Source organism: Apium graveolens, chromosome 6 (assembly GCF_009905375.1).
Source record: "Apium graveolens cultivar Ventura chromosome 6, ASM990537v1, whole genome shotgun sequence".
In the NCBI taxonomy this organism is placed as follows: domain Eukaryota; kingdom Viridiplantae; phylum Streptophyta; class Magnoliopsida; order Apiales; family Apiaceae; genus Apium; species Apium graveolens.
The window spans coordinates 216,760,641-216,780,968 of record NC_133652.1 but is presented as its reverse complement, the minus strand read 5'-3'; the positions used below and the strand labels follow the sequence as shown (position 1 = coordinate 216,780,968).

The 20,328-nt window shown below is 37.1% G+C and overlaps 1 non-coding gene across 1 annotated transcript; it reads left to right on the top strand.

Annotated features, from left to right (window-relative positions):
* The first annotated feature begins 1,578 nt into the window (after positions 1–1,578).
* LOC141670161 (small nucleolar RNA R71) lies at positions 1,579–1,685 on the top strand. Its single transcript, XR_012554404.1, has one exon. It is a non-coding gene; the product is annotated as a small nucleolar RNA R71 (small nucleolar RNA).
* Positions 1,686–20,328: the final 18,643 nt, after the last annotated feature.

The window sequence follows — 20,328 nt, the reverse complement described above, 5'->3', positions numbered from 1 at the left end:
CGACTATTACAATAGGCTATGTGGGTCCCACATGTGGGGCCACTTCTGCAATCTAGATTGAACCTAATGTATCACTCATTTTGCGTTACATTAGGCCTGTTAGTGTTACAGTAGGTGCCTATTGTAACGTTTTCCTCTTTGTTACAATAGGTCATTGAAGTGTTACATTAGGGTGTCTATTGTAATGCTTGTATACGTAACACCCCCGGTGTTACAATATACCTATTGTAATGCTTTTAGGGCTTATTGTAACACCATTTAGGCATTACAATATCCCACTTATGGCGTAGTGTGATGATAGACAAAGGCATCAAATTGATGCTAGCTCCCAAATCACATAAACACTTGTCGAACAACAAGTTTCCGATGGTGCAAGGAATAGTGAAGCTTCCAGGATCTTTAAGCTTCGGAGGTAACTTTTGTTGCAGCACAACACTGTATTCCTCCGTAAGAGCAACGGTCTCTAAGTCATCGAGCTTCACTTTCTGAGAGAGAATACCTTTCATAAACTTCGCATAGCTAGGCATTTGTTCAAGAGCTTCAGCGAAAGGTATGTTGATGTGAAGTTTCTTGAACACCTCTAGAAACTTAGAAAATTGCTTATCCAACTTTTGCTTCTGCATCCTCTTAGGAAAAGGAGGTGGAGGATAGACCTGTTTCTCCCATGTATTACCCTTAGGAGGAGTGTTGACAACAGCTTTCTTCCTTGGTTCCACCTCGGCATCCTTTAGCACCTCTTCTTCAGCCACCACTTCATTTTATGAAACTTGAGAATTTTCAGGGCTTGCAACCTTCCCAGACCTTAACATAATTGCCTTAACCTGATCTTTCTCTTCCTTCTTGCCTGGAACTTCTGTGTCACTAGGTAGTGTACCAGGTTGTTGATTTAGCAAGGCATTGACAATCTGACCAATTTGATTCTTCAAGGTCTCAATAGAAACCGATTGACTCTTGCACATGAGTCTCAACTCTTCTAGTTCAGATTTTTCATTAGATAGACTTGTACTTCCATGCGATAGTTGTTGAAGTTGGAGTTGTTGTCTTGGTGCATATTGTGGTTGTTGAAAACTAGGAGGGTTGAATTGCTTTGCTGCAGACTGCTGATAAGGTAGTTGCACCATATTTTGATTGTTACTCTAGCTAAAGTTAAGATGATTGCGGTTGTTGGGATGATATGTGGATGGAACTCGTTACTGCGACCTCTAAAAGTTGCTCACGAACTGAGCTGATTTACTAGAAATAGCACACTGGACCGTCTCATGCGCACCAACACAAAGCTCACAAACACTTGTGATCTGATTAACTCTATAATTAGCCAAAGAATCCACCTTCATCGTCAAAGCCTTAAGCTGAGCAACTATAGCAGTAGCTGTATCCACCTCCAGAATTCCTGCTACCTTGCCTTGAGGTAGTCTCTGAGTTGGATTCTGGTATTCATTAGCAGCCATCAGTTCAATCAACTCATAAGCTTCATCATAGCTCTGAGCCTATAAGGCTCCACCTGATGCTGCGTCGAGAATGGGTCTAGACTATGCTCCCAAGCCATTATAAAAGCAATTGATGATCATCCAGTCAGGCATCCCATGATGAGGACACTTCCTAAGAATCTCCTTAAAACGCTGCCAAGCTTCACATAAAGAGTCTCCCGATTGCTGAGCAAATTGAGTAAGAGTGTTTCTGATTGCCACTGTCTTTGCCATAGGGAAGAATTTCGTAAGAAAATTTTGAGGAAGATATTCCCAAGTAGTGATAGAACCAGCTGGTAGAGAGTGTAACCAGCTCTTAGCCCCGTCCCTCAGAGAGATTGGGAACAACCTCAGCTTAACAGCATCTTCAGAAATACCATTGAACCTGAAGGTGTCACAGATCTCGATGAAATTCCTAATATGAGTATTGAGAACTTCCGTTAGAGAACCCCCAAACTGGACTGAATTGTGCACCATCTGAATCATGCTAGATTTGATTTCAAAAGTATTAGCCGCGATGGATGGACTGATAATTCTAGATTGAATGTCATTAATATTCGATTGAGAAAAATCCATCAAAGCTTTCGGATTTGGTACTGGTTCTCCCATTACAAAGATCGCTTCTTCTTCAACTTTCTTGTAATATATGTGATATATTGTGTAATTATTTTTATCAATAAACAAATATTCTGTATTTATTCTGTGAACTATTTGTTAAGTGGTATATGTGTTTGGATATTTAAATATGATAAAAGTTAAGAAAATTAAATTTTTATATGTCCAAAATAAAGTGTAAATAATTGTCATATTTTTCTATTAATTTTTATGTTGTTATATGATTTTATAAAAGATTTATGGATTTAATAAATTATTTTTATGAGTATTTATAAACTATTTTGTATAATCGGGAACCAACCGACTTAAATTGTTTTTACGTTTTTGCAACCTGGAAGTCTCGGGAAAACTCCTTCCTAACCTAAATTGCAATATTCCGAGCATTTTCCATGTTTTGACTTTTCGATCCGGAGTACGGTTTTTCCCGTGCGGGTCCCTGTGCAAAATTTTCGATACAATATTTGTTTCAGTAAATCGATAAAACCCGTACTTTCGAGAAACGGGATCTTTTGATTAAATTATTATATTATCTTACCATAATACGTGTAACCAAAGCGCTAAAACCAAGTCTGTATTTACAAAATATAGAGATTTAGATAATTATCCTAAAACCAGTAACGACTTGGATCTCTTTTATCAAATAAACGTAATATTTTATATCCGATACACGGGGAACGAATATTCCGCAAATATAAATAGCCTTTACCGTACTTATTTTGTACAGAAAATCATTTGTTGTTAGTAAATTATATATTTTCATAGAAAAACACTATATTCATAATAGTTTCTGAGAATCAAACCCTAATTTGAAGGTGTTACCGATATCCGATTGTGAAGCTCAAGTAACCAAAACGAAGCTCTTGAAACCTACTATCAGAATCAAGGATTTATTTTTCTGTAGAATCAAAGGTTATTTTTCTATATTTTTATTTAATTTTGAATTATTTTGATTTAAAATATGAATTTTTATTTCTGATGTTATTTGTGTGATATGATGCTTGCATGTTGTAGATCTTTTCTTCCTAATGATTTTGATATATTATATGACTGATTTGGAGTTCAATAACGTGTTCAAAATTGGTTTTGACTTTTGAAATAGTGAATTAGGGTTTATATGGACTATGAATGTTTTCAATTGAATTTGGGCGTTTCTTTGTTAAGGGTTATCTGTTGAAATTGATTGCATGAATGTGTTTATCATAGAACAAGCAATCAAATGGTATAAAGGAAATTAACAGACGATTCCTGAAAGGGCTTCATCGGAAAACCGACTATGGCGGCGGAGGGATTTTTAGGCCACAATTCCGGCCATTTCACTCCTTTTTTACATGATTTGATTGCATATTTCGGTTTCTGGGAATTGAAAGATCATTCCCTGAAATTTTCGTGTGATTTTGGGCTGATTCCGTGTCACGGAAAAGCTCGGGATCACCGGCGACCAGGGACGGGGACGAGGACAAATTGCAGAAAGGTCCCTGTATTTTGCTAAGTTTACAAAAATTGGATTCCTGTTTTAAAATATTACAAAAACTAGATTTCTGTTTTAAAATTTTATAAAAATTAGATTTCTTTTTATATCATTTTCAAAAAATTGTTTTTAATTACTTTAAATTCCGAAATTCGTTATTTTAATTCTAAAAATTATTTGAAATTTGAAATTAAATCTAAATTATTTAATTAATTTATTTTAGTTGATAATTAATTATTTAATTAGTCAATTAATTTAAATATTATTTGATTAATTGATTTAATTAGTTATTAATTAATTTTAATTGATTATTTAATTAGATTTATTTATTTATTTTGATTTAAAAATTCCAAAAAATAGTTTCGAGCTTTAAAATATTATTTTTGTTATGGATACAAAACTTAGGGTGTATTAACTGTTGTATTTATTACTAAGGTTCGGGACCTCAAGGCCTTTAATAGCTCTTCTCGTGTTTCGTACCTTAACCCTGCATTTACGAGATGCCTATGTATCTCTGTGAATTAGAGAATCAAGCTAAAAAACGTAGTTCTGAGAGGAGGGGTGAGACCCCTTATATAGACGTTGGGGGTCGTTGAATTGGACTAGGGTTAGGAGACTTGTTGAACAAGTCTCAAACTTGGGATAGACTTTGAAGTCCTAAAATAAAGGAATCAGACTTCTTGTTGGTATAGGTACCCTTAAGGCTATCTTTTATAGATTTATATCACTGATTGGACTCATTCAACGAGTTGTTAATCTTTCCTATTTATTAATTACGAAATTAATAAATACTCAAGGCTATTGGGCCTTCTTTGTTCCATCAGGCCTGATCAATGTGTTAACCTTCTTGGGCCTAATTAGTGTATTAGCCTTCTTGGTCTGAATGTCATACATATGGCCTTCTTTAATGGGCCTTGTAGTGTTAGATGTAATTATTGCAACACTAATGACGTAATTAAGATTTATTTCACCCATATCATTTGCCCCCCAACTTCTGGGAAACCATAAAAGATTTCGCAGAAGTTAAGTTCATTTGTTCCCTTACAGGGTATCGGTTTTGCGTAAAGTATGAAGCGACCTACATATTTACAACAATTTGCCTTGCACAAGGCTTCATGGTTGTTTTTAAACCTCCCTATTACTTTCCTTACCTTATTCCTTCTTTTTAGGAACATTCTGGTATTTTTCAGGAATTTTCCCTTAATTTATGAGATTTTGCCCTAATTTACAGGAATTTTACCTTAATTTTTCAAGAATATTTCAAAAAAAATAATTTTTGAAAATAATTTTCTAATTTTCCTGCATTTTTGGGATTTTTTGCTTATTTTTCCCTATTTTTTGGGAATTTTTAGTAATTTTTCTGATTTTAGCCAATTTTCTGATTAATTAAATAATCAGAAAATGGGCTTTTTATGGTGCCATGCATCCTAGGCGTGGGTCACCCCTCCTAGGAGACATGTTACCCATAACCCCAAGAACATTATCTCCTAGGCGCTGTTAGCTTCCTCCCCTTACTTCCTAGGCGTGGGTCACCCCCGCCTAGGAGACAACTTGTGTACCACGCCTAGGAATTATGTCTCCTAGGTGTGGTTGGGTTTCACCCTCCATAAATCCTAGGCATGGGTTACCCACGCCTAGGAAGCAACCATTGTACCACGCCTAAGAATTTTGTCTCCTAGGCGTGGTTGGGTTTCACCCTCCATAAATCCTAGGCGTGGGTTACCCCAGCCTAGGAAGCAACCATTATACCACGCCTAGGAATTATGTCTCCTAGGCGTGGTTGGCTTTCATGCCTCAATAAATCCTAGGCGTGGGTCACCCTCGCCTAGGAAGGAATTCTTGAACCACTCCTAAGAATTATGCTTCCTAGCCGTGGTTTGGACCTTCATTCCTTTAATATATCCTAGGCGTGGGTAACCCCCGCCTTGGAGATATGGTTTTAACCACGCCTAGGAATGAGGTCTCCTAAACGTGATTTGACCCTTGACTTTATCCTCCAATATATCCTAGGCGTGGGTAACCCCAACCTAGGTTACCCATGCCTAAGAGACATGGTTTTAACCAAGCCTAGGAATGATGTCACCTAGACGTGGTTTGACCTCCGCATATTTTTCCTTGTGTTTTTTTTCAAAAAATTCAGGTTTTTTAGCAAAGAACATTCCAGATCCTTCCCGAATTTGGTAGGATACTCTTAAATTCAAATTTTTTGGGCTTCCCGCCCTGATTGGGCCATCTCCTTTTGCCCAACAACGGTTGAGCTTCCTTATGGAGGGATATATGAAGAGTGGAGTGTGAGTTTATTCCTCACACTTCACTTCTACAAATAAAATTTCTCTCTACTTTTTTCTCTACAACTCTTCTCTCAAATATCTCCACCACACCGATTTCTGGCTTCCTACACTGTCATGGCTTCCACCGCTTTCTGGGCTCATTTAAAGATTCGGTTTGAATCTTCATCTCCTTCAAGGATTTTTTTGGGTTTTTCAAGCTCTTCTCAAGAATTCCATGGCGAATTCCGACTCATCCCACTCCCAGGTTCCTCAAGCTGCTCCCCGTCCCTCTAGGGCCAGCCGAGGTAAAAAATCTCTAGTTCACTCTTCAGTAATTTCTCTTAGAGTTCTTTTAACCGAGTTTGGGGAAGCCTTTCCTAATATGTTATACTTAGATGCATACAATTATCCGTTTAGATTTGATTCTGAAAAAGTAGGCACCATAGCTCGTCTTTTTGGTATATCTTCTCCCTATAGGGCCGAGGCTCCTGGACCAAATGACAGGGCTTGTTACCGTAAACCCGGGGCTATTCGTATATATAAAGAAACCTTTTATGCCGGTTTCCGAATTCCTCCACACCCCTTTATTTTTAGCCTTTTAGCTGAGGCCCGTGTATGTCCAACTCAACTCATGCCCAACTCTTGGTGTTTAATTCATTGTTACATGGCCCAATCTCGTAAACACGATTTTGAGCTCAATGTTTGTGTTTTTTATTATTTGTTTAAATTTGTAAATGCTTCTGAGGACCAAGGATGGGTCAAAATAGTTCATAGATCCTTAGCCCATTCTTGTTTTATTTCTTGCACCAACCCCGACTCGTATCCAACTTGGAAGAGCGAGTGGTTTTATGTGTATTTGGATTCCGAGGAGGGTTGAGACCATTTTTTCAGGCCCAATTTCCCAAAAATTATAGACGGCTCTTTAAGAGACCTAAAATTGGGAATAGATGAAGATGCGGCTATCAAGGCCATCACAGCTGATAACTTGCATTATTGCGCTCTCTTCCTTTCTCAGAGGGAAATTTGCAAAATTTAGGTCTAAGTGACCTAGGTACCGAGGGTATTTCTTTCCCCTTTTTACATCATTATTTAGCTCCATACTTATGTCATTTTTTCTTATATATCTGCATCTTTGTGACGCTAAGGCAGCTCTGGACACTATTTTTAAGAAAAGGGAGGCCCGTGCTGCTAAGGGCTCCATAGTCGAGACTCACTGCGACAAGCGGATCAGGATTGATGATGGCCCTTCAGTCACGGTTAAAGAGGCCATTCCAACTTTCATATCTGAAAGGCCTCTTAGCCTTAATGAGGATACCTCTCCTTTTACTGTGACCTGGGGCCTACAGAGGAGGGACACTGTCGTGGGAAGTTCCGAGGCGGTAGCTGTTTGGTCTGAGAGCGTGGTTACGCCTCGTGAAAGGGCTGAGATACTAGAGTCTTCTGATGACCTGCAGATCGAGCATTTTGGTGCTCAAGAAATAGCTTCAGTAAGCTTCTTCTTCTTTAAGTGTTTACGCTTTCTACTATTATATACACACAACTTATTGTGTTTAAACATATTTTTGCAGATTAACACCTACCTTCAGGCCGCCCTTTATAACCTGAAGGATGTGAGGACTAACCTGACTATCACCGAAAGGGATAGGGATAGGTATTTTAAGGCCTCAGAGTCTAACGTCACTCGCTTCTGTGAGGTGGAGAAGGAATTGGCTGAAGAAAATGAGAAGGTTCGCAGGCTAGAGTTGGAGGCTCAGAGGAGTCGAGCTGAGGTGATAGCTGATTACAAAGCATTTGAGGACTTTTAGGAGGTCCTCAACACTGAGTATGATGCTAAATTCCCTGCGACATTCGCCACTTGCTGGGAGCAGATCGTGGGAGAGATTGGGAAGAAAGTGCCATAGGTGACTCTCGAGGCGTATCCAGTGCCTCATGTTCCTGGGAATGGGTCTCCTCTCGAGGATATTCCTTCTTTTGCCATTCTTACTACTTCCGCTGAGGCCACAACTCCTCCTCCTTGGGATTCTACTCCGATGGAAGACAAGCCTGTTCCCCCTCCAACTGCTACCGATGAGGGGAACGATGACGATGATTTATTTAAGGATCTAGATTAGTTTCCTTTTATTATTGGCCCATCGTGGATTTCTCTGTACTAACTTACTGTACTTTGGATTTCTCTGCCCTTGGGACAACAGTCCATCTTTGCAGCAGACCATCCAGGTCTATGATAGGAGGATTTCTCCTCCTTGGAGGTAGTGGCGATCTTGGGGTCAAGTGCGCCTCCAGGTCACGCTTCAGCCTTTGGATCTCAACCTCTTGAGCCCTGATTCTTTCCTGCAATTCTTGGGGATTCATCCCTCGGGTGCTTCTAGGATGCTGATTACCATCAGGCATCGACTCTTTACCAGCTCGCCTCCTCCTTGGAGCCACATCATCATCCGAAGATTCGTAGTCTCTCTCAGTATAAGGTCCAGAGAATTCTTAATCCTCCGGATTAGGAGCCAAACCACGTATATATGAAGGCGTCTGCCCTTGTGCTTCGCTCAGATTTGCATATCCACTTCCTCCAACCTTGGAGTATAAGGGCATCCCATAAGGGGGGTTAGTGGTCACAATAATGGAATATTCATACCCAACATGTCGAGGATTCACAGGAGCATGTAGCTACAGAAATTGTGAATTCGCCCTTTGAGAACCCGGGGAATTCATCCCTTGTAGAGCTGGGGGATTCGTCCCTTTTGACTGAGGCTCGGTTGCCCCTATCGGGGTTCCTCCTTGCGTAGAGGCATAGGACGAGTGTGGGGGTATCTCCACCGTTGACAAAATCGTTTGAGTTGTTCCAGCTGGTGTTCCTTCAGGGGCGCTGTTTCCACTCCGTGTTCTCGCCATGGTTGTTGTTATCCTTTCCCACAGATGGAGCCAAATGTTATGGACAAAAAACTTATGGTGTATTAACTGTTGTATTTATTACTAAGGTTCGGGAGCTCGAGGCCTTTAATGGTTGCTCTCGTATTTTGTAGCTTAACCCTTCCTTTACGAGATGCCTATGTATCTCTGTGAATTAGAGAATCAAGCCAAAAACGTAGTTCTGATAGAAGTTGGGAGTCATTGAATTGAACTAGGGTTAGGAGACTTGTTGAACAAGTCTCAGACTTTGGATAGACTTTGAAGTCCTAAAATGAAGGAATCAGACTCCTTGTTGGTGTAGGTGCCCTCAAGGCTATCTTTATAGATTTATATCACTGATTGGACTCATTCAATGAGCTGTTAATCTTCCCTATTTATTAATTACGAAATTAATAAATATTCAGGGCTATTGGGACTTCTTTATTCCATCAGGCCTGATCAATGTGTTAATCTTCTTGGGCCTAATCAATGTATTGACCTTCTTGGTCTAAATGTCATACATATGGCCTTCTTTAATGGGCCTTGCAGTTTTAGATGTAATTAATGCAACACTAATGACGTAATTAAGGTTTATTTCACCCCCTATCAATTTTAAATTGTTTTCAAAGCTCGATAATTATTATAAAATGATTTTAAAGCCAGATTTGGGCAATCAAACCCTGTTTATTGTTTTACAATGATTCAACGGCCCGTTTTAATTCCGAAGAATGTTTAAAAATTTGTAGTAAATACCCGAAAAATCATTTTAACACTGAATCTTCTTTGGAAAAGTATTTTTATCGAATATCTTACGTGTTATGTGCTATATCTGATTTGATTGATGTGTTATATGCGTATATGTGTATTGTTTGACTGTTTTAATCGTAACTTTCAACCGTAAATCGGATTTGGGTGAAACGAAGGGTAGATAGAAGCTTATAACGATTGAAAACAAGTGAAAATAAGTATTGATACACACTTATGATATCTGAGCAGAAGAAGCAATGCATAGAAAAGGAAAGAAAGTAGTTGGTCAATAAGAGTTAGTGATCGAAAGCCAGTGAAGAGTTAGTGAGAAAAGTTAAGGCAAGTATTTTCGAACCTTCTTGATATGTTACAAGTGTTCTGAACCTTTTCAAAATATATTGCGAGTAATTGAATAGTTCTATTTTATATTGCAAGTGTTTTGAAGCACTGAACCGTAAACCCTGATTCCAGCTATTGATCTTTGAGCCATAAGCCTTATTCTTTATAAACCATTGATTGTTGAATACCCTGATACGAACCACAGATATACGATACTACTCCACAAATACATACAAACTAAATACCAATCACTGAACTGGAATTGTTTAACCTACAAACCTTCATACCTTATATATTAAAAGACTAATCCTTATAACCACAAGACTCTGATTCTTCTATTATCTGATTCTTTTACCGGATGATAACCAATCCTTGTATTTACCATATTGTCCCTTTGTAATGATTACAAATCACCTTATTCTTGAAAACCAATATTTTTTATGATTCTGTTTATTGATTTACATTGTTTACTCGGTTATTGTTGTAAAATTGGATTGTTTTATAAAATGTGGACCAGATTCGTGGTCAGACCAGATTCCTTTATTCCAGTACCAGCTGATCATTCTGAGCCTTCAGTCGGAGGACCGTCATCTGATCCACGTCCTGCTCTTCCACCAATGTTGTCTATACTACCTCCTATTGTGACAGCGGTACGACTGTGAGCTATTCCACCTCCTGGTATGAGGCCACCTATCCGAGGACCCCCACCTGCTGATTCTGATTCTACTGGGCATTCAATTACGGGCGTACCTTTTCAATTTTTCCTTACCCTGTTTCGTACCATCAGTTTGAGGCTTTTCTTATGGAGCAGCAACATCTACAAGGACAAATCGAGGAGTTACCATATATCATGCGTAGCAGAGATATCGGGAGTGGTGAGAGGCAGCTTGTAGAGAGGATCCAGGTGTTTTGGAGAGCAGCTGGTGTGAGGATAGCTAGAGCTACTCATGAGGATAATCCCCCTGACTTTCTTGTGGAGTGGGCTAAGTGGGTTTTGAGGAGCTTGAGGAGATTGGAGGGCCAGATTTGCCATGAGCTAGAGATAGAGATACAAAGACAGAGATGTTGAGTCAGAGTTGTTGTGGTAGTTTTATATGCACATTAGTGTGTAGTGTGTATCATCAGACTTTTGGCTTGTATTTATAGACTAGACTTGCTGAGTAGTGTGTAGGCTTGTTGTACCTTTTGCTTTTGAAGCATTTTCATGCTTGTACTACCAAAAATGTAATATATATATATATCAGTACCTTTTCTTTCCCATCATTGTCATTTACATTACTGCACCTGCTTTATCTTACTTTATTTACTGCACCTGTTATAAACTCTTGTGATGCCATGCACCCTATCCCCTTAACTACTTACATTCTGTAAAGAAGCATGCAATTTACTTAGTTCAGCTACTACAAATGTTTTCAAAAAGAGAGATTTCTGTTTTACAAAAACTTTTCATAAAAAAAGATTTGATTTAAAAGCTAAATAAATTGTTTGATTCTTTACAGAAAATGCCTCTCAGAAGAAATACCCGTTCTACCAACCTGAATGAAGGAATCAACAACAATAATAACCAAGACAACAATAACCAGAATGCAAATCCAGGTCCCATAGACCCAACAGTAGCCCAGATTCTTCAGATCTTGGCTCAACAAACAGTTCACCTGACTCAACAGCAGCAAAGACAGACCAACCCTCAGGTAACTTTTAAGACTTTTCAGGCGGTGAAACCACCAGAATTCAAGGGTTCTTTAGATCCGATTGAAGCGAGAGTTGGTTAAATGAGATAGAGAAGTCATTTGCTTTGATTAAGGTGAGAGAGGAACAAAAGGTTGAGTTTGTAAGTTATTATTTGAAGAATGAAGCCACCTACTGGTGGGAAACTGTTAAGACATTGGAAGGTACAGATGTTTTTACTTGGGAGGGGTTCAAGGAATTGTTTTTAGAGAAGTATTTTCCCCAGTTGTTCAAGATCAAATGGAATTAAAGTTCCTAGAGCTAAAGCAAGGAAATATGTCAGTAGCGGACTACGAAAGTAAGTTTGAAGAATTGTCAAGGTTTGTACCGTCGTATGTGGACACTGACAGAAAGAATGCTAAGAGATTTCAACAAGGCCTTAAGCCATGAATCATAGGGAAGGTAGCCATCTTTGAATTAGATACTTATGCAGGAGTAGTACAGAAGGCCATGATTGCAGAAACGGAGAGTGAAATGTCACAGAAGGAGAAATAGAGTAAGAAAAGTAAGTTTGAGGGAACTGAAGGTCAGTCACAAGTAGGGAAGTTTCCAAATTTCAACCAGAAGAAAGGCAAGTTTCATCTAGGGAGAAATTTTAATTTTAAGAAGCGAAATACAGGCAACGGAGGTCAAGGCAACCATCCAGCCACTGGGAACCAGCCAAATCAACTGAGATTAACCTTACCAGATTGTCAGGTATGTGGAAAGAAACATGGAGGAGTTTGTAATAAGTTGAATGTGGTCTGTTCTAAGTGTAATCAGAAAGGGCACTATTCAAGGGAGTGCCGTAACCAGCCAGCCAGAGAGCAGTGAATAAGGACCAGCCTATCCGGAATCTAACAGTTAAGGTTCTAGCAGTTGGATTTATATGCTTGAAGTGCGGAAAGCCAGGACATATAGCAAGGAATTGCAAGACACCAGCCCCAGCTAGTAATGCATTGAGAATTACGGGATCCACTCCAGTAATGAATGAGACTCCAAGGGCCAGAGTTTTTGACATGTCTATAAAGGATGCTATCCAGGATACTGATGTTATGGTAGGTACGCTTACTGTGAATTCTTTATGTGCCAAAGTGTTATTAGATTCGGGAGCAACTCGATCGTTTATTTATCAAGATTTTGTTAATAAGTTAAATTTCCATGTTGATTGGTTAAATGAAATAATGATGGTGGAATTAAAAAATCAAGAACGTGTATCTGTTAATCAAGTTTGTGTGAACTGTGAGATTGATATTTCTGGTAATAAGTTTTGTGTGGATTTGATACCATTTAAGTTAGGAGAGTTTGACATTATTTTAGGAATGGACCGGTTATCTAAGCATGATGCTCAAATACACTGTCGTAATAAGAAGGTAATTTTAAAAATGCCAGATGAGAAAGCAGTATTGTTTAAAGGTCAGAAGCAAGTGAAGAAGTTCTTAACGATGATTCAAGCTAAAAAGTTACTGTGGCAAGGATGCGAACATTTCATTGCCTATGTAATTAATAGAAGTAAGGAGCCAGCAAAACATGAAGATATTCCAATAGTCAATGAGTTTCCAGACGTATTCCCTGATAAATTACCAGGACTTTCTACAGACAGAGAAATTGAGTTTGCAATCGACTTAGCACCCGGAACGGAACTAGTATCCAATGCCCCGTATAGAATGGCGACCATTGAAATGAAGGATTTAGCAAAGCAGTTGCAAGAATTGTTAGATAAAGGAGTAATTAGACCCAGTGTATCCCCATTGAGTGCACCGGTACAAATTGTTAAGAAGAAAGACAAAATCATGAAATTATGTATAGACTATCGAGAACTCAATAAAACTACAATCAAGAATAAGTATCCATTACCTCAAATTAATTATTTGTTTGACCAGTTGAAGGGAGCTAAGTATTTTTCTAAGATTGTTCTAAGATCGGGATATCACCAATTGAAGATTAAGCTAGAGGATATACCGAAGACAGCTTTCAGAACAAGGTACAAACATTATGAATTCTTAGTGATGTCTTTTGGGTTAACTAATGCCCTAGTAGCGTTTATAGACTTGATGAATAGAATTTTCAAGGAGTATTTGGACAAGTTTGTTATTATGTTTATAAATGATATTTTGATTTACTCGAAGTCAGCAGAAGACCATGCAGAGCATTTGAGGATATCTTTGGAAATTTTGAGGAAGGTAAAGTTATATGCTAAATTCTCAAAGTGTGAGTTTTGGCTACAGGAAGTTCAATTTTTAGGGCACATAGTCAGTAATGAAGGGATCAAAGTGGACCCGGAAAAGATCGAAGCTATTACAAATTGGGAAATGCCAAAAACACCAATAGAAGTAAGAAGTTTTTTGGGATTAGAGGGATATTATCAACGATTTGTTCAAGATTTCTCAAAGATTATGACTCCTTTGATGAAGCTTACCCGAAAGAATGAAAAGTTTATATGAAATGATAAGTGTGAAGAAAATTTTTAAGAATTGAAAGGAGACTAATCACAGAACCTATTTTGTCACTTCCAGATGATCAAGGAAATTTTGTAATCTATAGTGATGCTTCTAAAAAAGGATTAGGTTGTGTTCTGATGCAGCATGACAAAGTTATTGCATATGCATCGAGACAACTGAAACCTCATGAACAGAAGTATCCTACTCATGACTTGGAGCTAGCAGCCATAGTATTCGCTTTGAAGATCTGAAGACATTATCTATATGGAGAAAGATGTGAGATTTATAAGGATCAAAAAAGTTTGATGTACATATTCATGCAAAAAAAACTTAATATGAGATAGAGAAGATGTTTGGAATTGATCAAGGACTACGACTGTATGATTAACTATCACCCAGGTAAATCAAATGTTGTGGCAGACGCGTTGAGTCAAAAAGAGAAGTTGAATGTGTTAACAGTACCTGAGGAATTATATAAGGAATTTTATAAATTGGAATTGCAAATCAGAGTTTGTAAGCTTGATGAAGTAAGAATGTATAGTATGACTTTCCATCCAGAATTGTTAGAAAAGATAAAGAAGTGTCAAGAGGAAGTAATGGATCAGGGCATCAATTGTTTGGTAGGTGAAGAATTATGCACTCAGAAGGATGATCAAGGTTTACTCAGGTTTTCTTCCAGAATTTGGATTCCATCAGTGACAGAGTTGAAGAATGAAATTCTACAGGAAGCTCATAATTCAAGATATTCAATCTATTCAAGAACGACCAAGATGAATATGAGTACAACTTACCATCCACAAACTGACGGCCAAAGCAAAAGAAGGATTTAGACAATTGAGGACATGTTACGTGTTTGTGCTATTGATTTCAAAGGAAGTTGGGACAAGCATTTACCTTTGGTAGAATTTTCTTTCAATAATAGTTACCATGCCAACATTTGGATGCCACCCTATGAAGCTCTTTACGGATGTAAATATCGATCACCGGTATATTGGGATGAAGTAGGAGAATGTAAGATACTTGGACCCGAATTGGTGTAACAGAAGAAAGAAGTTGTTGAAGTTATTCAGAAAAGGTTAATTACAGCCCAAGACCATCAAAGAAAGTATGTAGATCAATAAAGAAAGGATATGGAATTTGAAGATGGAGATTAAGTATTGTTGAAAGTATCTTCGTGGAAAGGTTTAACGAGATTTGGAAAGAAAGGAAAGCTGAGTCCTAGATACGTCAGACCTTTTGAGATCTTAAAGCATGTCGGCAAAGTAGCCCATGAACTGGCATTACCCCCGCACATGGAGCACATTCATAATTTTTTTCATGTATCAATGCTTAAGAAGTATAATCCAGATTCCAGGTATGTAATCGAGTACGAGCCGATAGAACTTCAGGCGGATTTGTCTTATGTAGAGAGTCCAATAGAGATTTTACAAGAAAGAGAGAAAGTGTTGATGAATAAAGTTGTAAAGTTGGTAAGAGTATTATGGAGAAACCCAAAGGTTGAATAGTCAACCTGGGAGTTAGAAAGTGATATGCGAGAAAAGTACCCTCATTTGTTTTCTTAGGAGATTCTGAGGACATAATCCTTTTAAGGGGGAAGGACGTAATATCTGGGATATATCGTGTAATTATTTTTATCAATAAATAAATATTATGTATTTATTCTGTGAATTATTTGTTAAGTGGTATATGTGTTTGGGTATTTAAATATGATAAAAGTTAAGTATTTTAATTTTTATATGTCCAAAATAAAGTGTAGATAATTTTCATATTTTTTTTATTAATTTTTATGTTGTTATATGACTTTATAAAAGATTTAAGGATTTAATAAATTATTTTTCCGTGTATTTATAAACTATTTTGTATAATCGGGAACCAACCGACTTCAACCGTCTTTACGTTTTTGCAACCTGGAAGTCTCGGGAAAATTCCTTCCTAACCTAATTGCAATATTCCGAGCATATTCCATGTTTTGAATTTTTCGATCCGGAGTACGGTTTTCCCCGTGCGGGTCCCGGTGCAAAATTTTCGATACAATATTCGTTTTGGTAAATCGATAAAAACCGTACTTTCGAGAAACAGGATCTTTTGGTTAAACTATTTGTTAGGTCACACACACTGTAGAAGGGGGTTGAATACAGTGTATACTACAATCAAATCGAATTAAGAACACAAGTATGAAACACATAATAATCTTATTAATAAAACAGTATTATAATTGAACCGTTCTCTCTCAGCGATGAACAAATATCACGAGAGCTGCTAGGGTTACAATGAATAATATTCTCGATTACGATAACACATCTAGTGTAAACCCTATGCTGTGTTTATATAGACACACAGTTACAAGATAATCTTCTAATTGATATCGAATATAAGTCTGCATCCTAAAATATATCAATTAGTTATATTTTCCTCCAAGTCTTCTATTTTTCATGGAATTCTTCTCTATGCATATTTCTTCTTGTGTTTGTCTTAATCTTCTTTCCTTCAATCAGCCGCCTTGCTTATTCGAATGTCTTCTTAAGTCCTGATATTATCTCCTGATAAATATCTTCTGATATCTTAAGTTCTGATAACTTAAGTTCTGATATCTTAAGTTCTGACTTCAGTATATGTACTGATTTCCAGTTAAGTCCTGATTTGTCCTGTTAGTCAAGATCTAAAAACTAAACACAAATCATTATTAGACATGACATCACAAATATATCTAACAATCTCCCCAACTTGTAAATTAGCATAATATACAAGTTCAATAGATATTTGATGATGTCAAAAACATTAAGCACAAATGCATATGAGAATTTGACTAGATAACTACAACTTACAGTCCTTGTAGCTTTTACCATCCTTAAAGTCTGATATCAGCTTTAAACTGTATATCCTTCAAAATTTATCAGCTGTAGTTCTTGACTTGGCTTCAGTGTGTGATCTCTCTAATATCAGGAGTTGTTCTGAGATAGTTCTTTAACAAACTCCTCTCAGCATATTCAAGTTCATTCTGCATCCTCCTTTTTGCATCTTTAAGTTCAACTGTATCTTCTCATGTCTGAAAGATAGCAGCCCTGAGATCATTTATTTTTTCTTTCCTTATCTCCTGATCCAATCTGATCAGATAAGCTTTGTCAGACTCCAGATTAAATTCCAGTCCCTTAATACCCAAAAATGTAGTGATTTTGTGCAGTATTAGACTTCATCTCAACTAGTTCTCCATTGGGAGCTCTGTACTTAAGATAGTATGGCCTGTCAGACTTTACAGGGTAAAGTTTCTTCTGTCTTTCAATATCAGACCTTATGTATCTGGAAGCACCATCTGTTGATCTATTTTTACTTGAAGTAGAAATAGCACATGTTGCAATTCTTTAAAGTACTTCAAACGAATAGCATCCTTTCTTATGTGGAATACCCTCCCATCTGTCATGAAGTATAGCATGATATCTTCTTTTAACACAGAGTGGTAGACCATTTGTATAGACTCCAATTGATTTAGTCTTTCTGGAGTTGTCCCAACTCCTGGTTCAGAAAGAGATGTAGGATCTAAGGTAGAATTGTTTACTCTTCTCTCATTAGCATTACCCAGTCCTATTTTATCTCTAGCTTCCTTCCCTCGAATAACTCTTGCTTCAAAACTGTAACACCCCCAGATCCGGGGTCGGGGATCCGGGTTGTCACGGTCTTTCTTTCCACAATATCACTTCACTTAATTAATAATAATTAACCTCATGCTGTGACCCCATACTAACACACACCACAACCCGTTATAGTCTCAGAGATGAAATTAAAATAAATACAAGTCTTTGAATCCACCATTTAACAGTTATTACAACCCAAAATGATTACTTGATAAATTTACAGTTAATTGCCATTATCTGCCACAAGTTATAATTATACATAATTTGATTCTCAAAAGTAGATGGTCTGATCTACAATGGATCTACCTCTGCAGCTATAGCAGCTACAACATCATCGGGAAGACGCGGGACGCTTCCCACGCGCTTGCGCTGGGTCTGCTGGAGTCTGGCCATCTTTCCTAACTGTTGTTGTGTGATGAAGAAATAAAGCAAGGGTGAGCAGCAAGCCCACCAAAATAATATGTATAATGATTTACAATATATGAGCCTACTCATAATACTCATGAAAGTCTTGGTCAAAAGAAATGAACCAAGTTTGATATCTTAATGCGATGAAGTCGCAAAATATTCAGTATATATACATATATACTTTTCAAAATATTGGAAGTCCTCTTCCATGAATAATATACACAAAGTCCCAGTGTATAACTGTATAAAAAAAATATCGTTGCAAGGTGATCTCATATATCTAACCTTGTCTCAACGTTTTTCTGAAAATCTTTGTCATTCATAAGACAATTATTAATTAGATATAAGTTTAAAAGATGAGGTTACCAAATACCCCAATATACTTATATCTTTCCCAATACTACTTGAACTACCACCGTTCAAGTTATAATCAGTTTCAAAAGTTCATCACATAGATGAGACTACAAGACAAGATTTGAATAGATTCAATCTTTGAAATATTATTGAATGAAATAAAGTTACGAGATACTTTATTTAGTCCCGATATATATATATCCACATATATATATCTCTTAAACATTTCCTGGAACCTCTGTTATGTAAAGTATGAACAGAGTTTGAAACATCCAATGAATTTTGGAAAGGAAAAGAATTTTGGCATAAACCAGATATCTTGCTGATCAGGCAAAGATACCAATAAGTAACCTTTTCTACTGTAGATGGATGAATTCCTCACCGGTCATCACCCTGGCCGCATTAGGACCTCGCGCTAGACCGTTACCCGGCCCCTCACGCGTTGATGGACTGCCACCCAGCCACTTACACAATAATAGACCGTACCCCGGCCTGTCGCTTATGCCGACTCAATCAAATGGACTTACTTCCCGAACATTGGGCAAGTAATCAAATTGTTTTCTCAAAACAGCAACCTCGTTGCGAATATAAAATACACCACAGAGCCGGATTCCCCAGGTTTTGAGCGAGTATTTAAATCCCCTTAAAAGGAAGATCTTAAATATAAAAAAAAGAGTTTTGGGATCCACTCTGACTTTTAAAAATCATTTTGAAGACTCGAAAACACTTTAAAGAGTGTTTGGAGTAAAGCTGATTTAATGAAGTAAATCAGTCCCCAGAATATTTAGAAAATGACTGAATATTATTAATTAAATAATATTCCCATAAAGAATAATCTTTATAAAAATAATTGAAGTAGAAGTATTAAAATTTATACTTGAAACGGGTATTAAATAACCAAAGATATACTTATATGAAAGTATCATCTTTATTTGAATAATCGAAAATAAGTTTGATTATTGACACCTTATTCTTTAATAAAATAAAGAATATACCTCAGCAAATAATCGGAGTCATAGATCCTCAAATGAATATTCAAATAATATTCAATAAATAAAATAAGCTGAGTCATAATACCTCGAATGAATATTATAAATAATATTCATTAAATAAAATAAAGGAGTCATACATCCTCAAATGAATATTCAAATAATATTCAATAATAAATAAAGTTTAAAGTTATCGAATAAACCTTATTCGATTAATAGTTTGGAAAACTATAACCATATATAAATAAATAAATATATATATATATATATATATATATCCATATCCATATATATACAAAATCTACTCGGGATCCTCGACTCCCGGTTTAGAAAATATTTTCACCTTTGGGTCCCTATACTAAGGGTATATGCAAATACCGCTTTTCTCTAGCATAGGTATTATGCAACGAATAAGCACTTGAACCAACAGATATATAAATCAAGAATACGAGACAGGCATGCATATATATACCATATCAGCATGCTTCAATATATTGCAACATTTGCTAATATAAACATCATGCATCTATCGCAAGATAATGCATATACATATATACATCACAACAACAGTATAACGGGTAGAAAACTTGCCTGAGCGACTTGGGGGTGAGAAAGGCTCGGGACGAGTCTGATAACCTATAAACAACAAGTAAGTTGGAATTAAACCAAAATCACTTGTAAATCTATACTTTAACTAACTTAGACTCTAACGCTTGTTTTGCGCTCACTGATTTGCTTAAGTCACTCGGGTACCCTCGGCTCCACCATTTTTAATAATTTAACCTTTACGAGTTTTAAAGCGATTCCTTTGCGAGTGTCTTACCAACTGCCTAACACACTTACCATAAATGTTTCATACATTAATTAACCCTTTTTGGTCTTTAATCTATGTTTCAAAGTAAGGCGAGGGGAAAAGTTTCGTTCGCGAAACGCCGTTACTTGAAACGGTCGTTTCTCCTAAACCGTGCATCGGAATCGAACGAACTACATATCAAAACGAAGCTCGTAACAT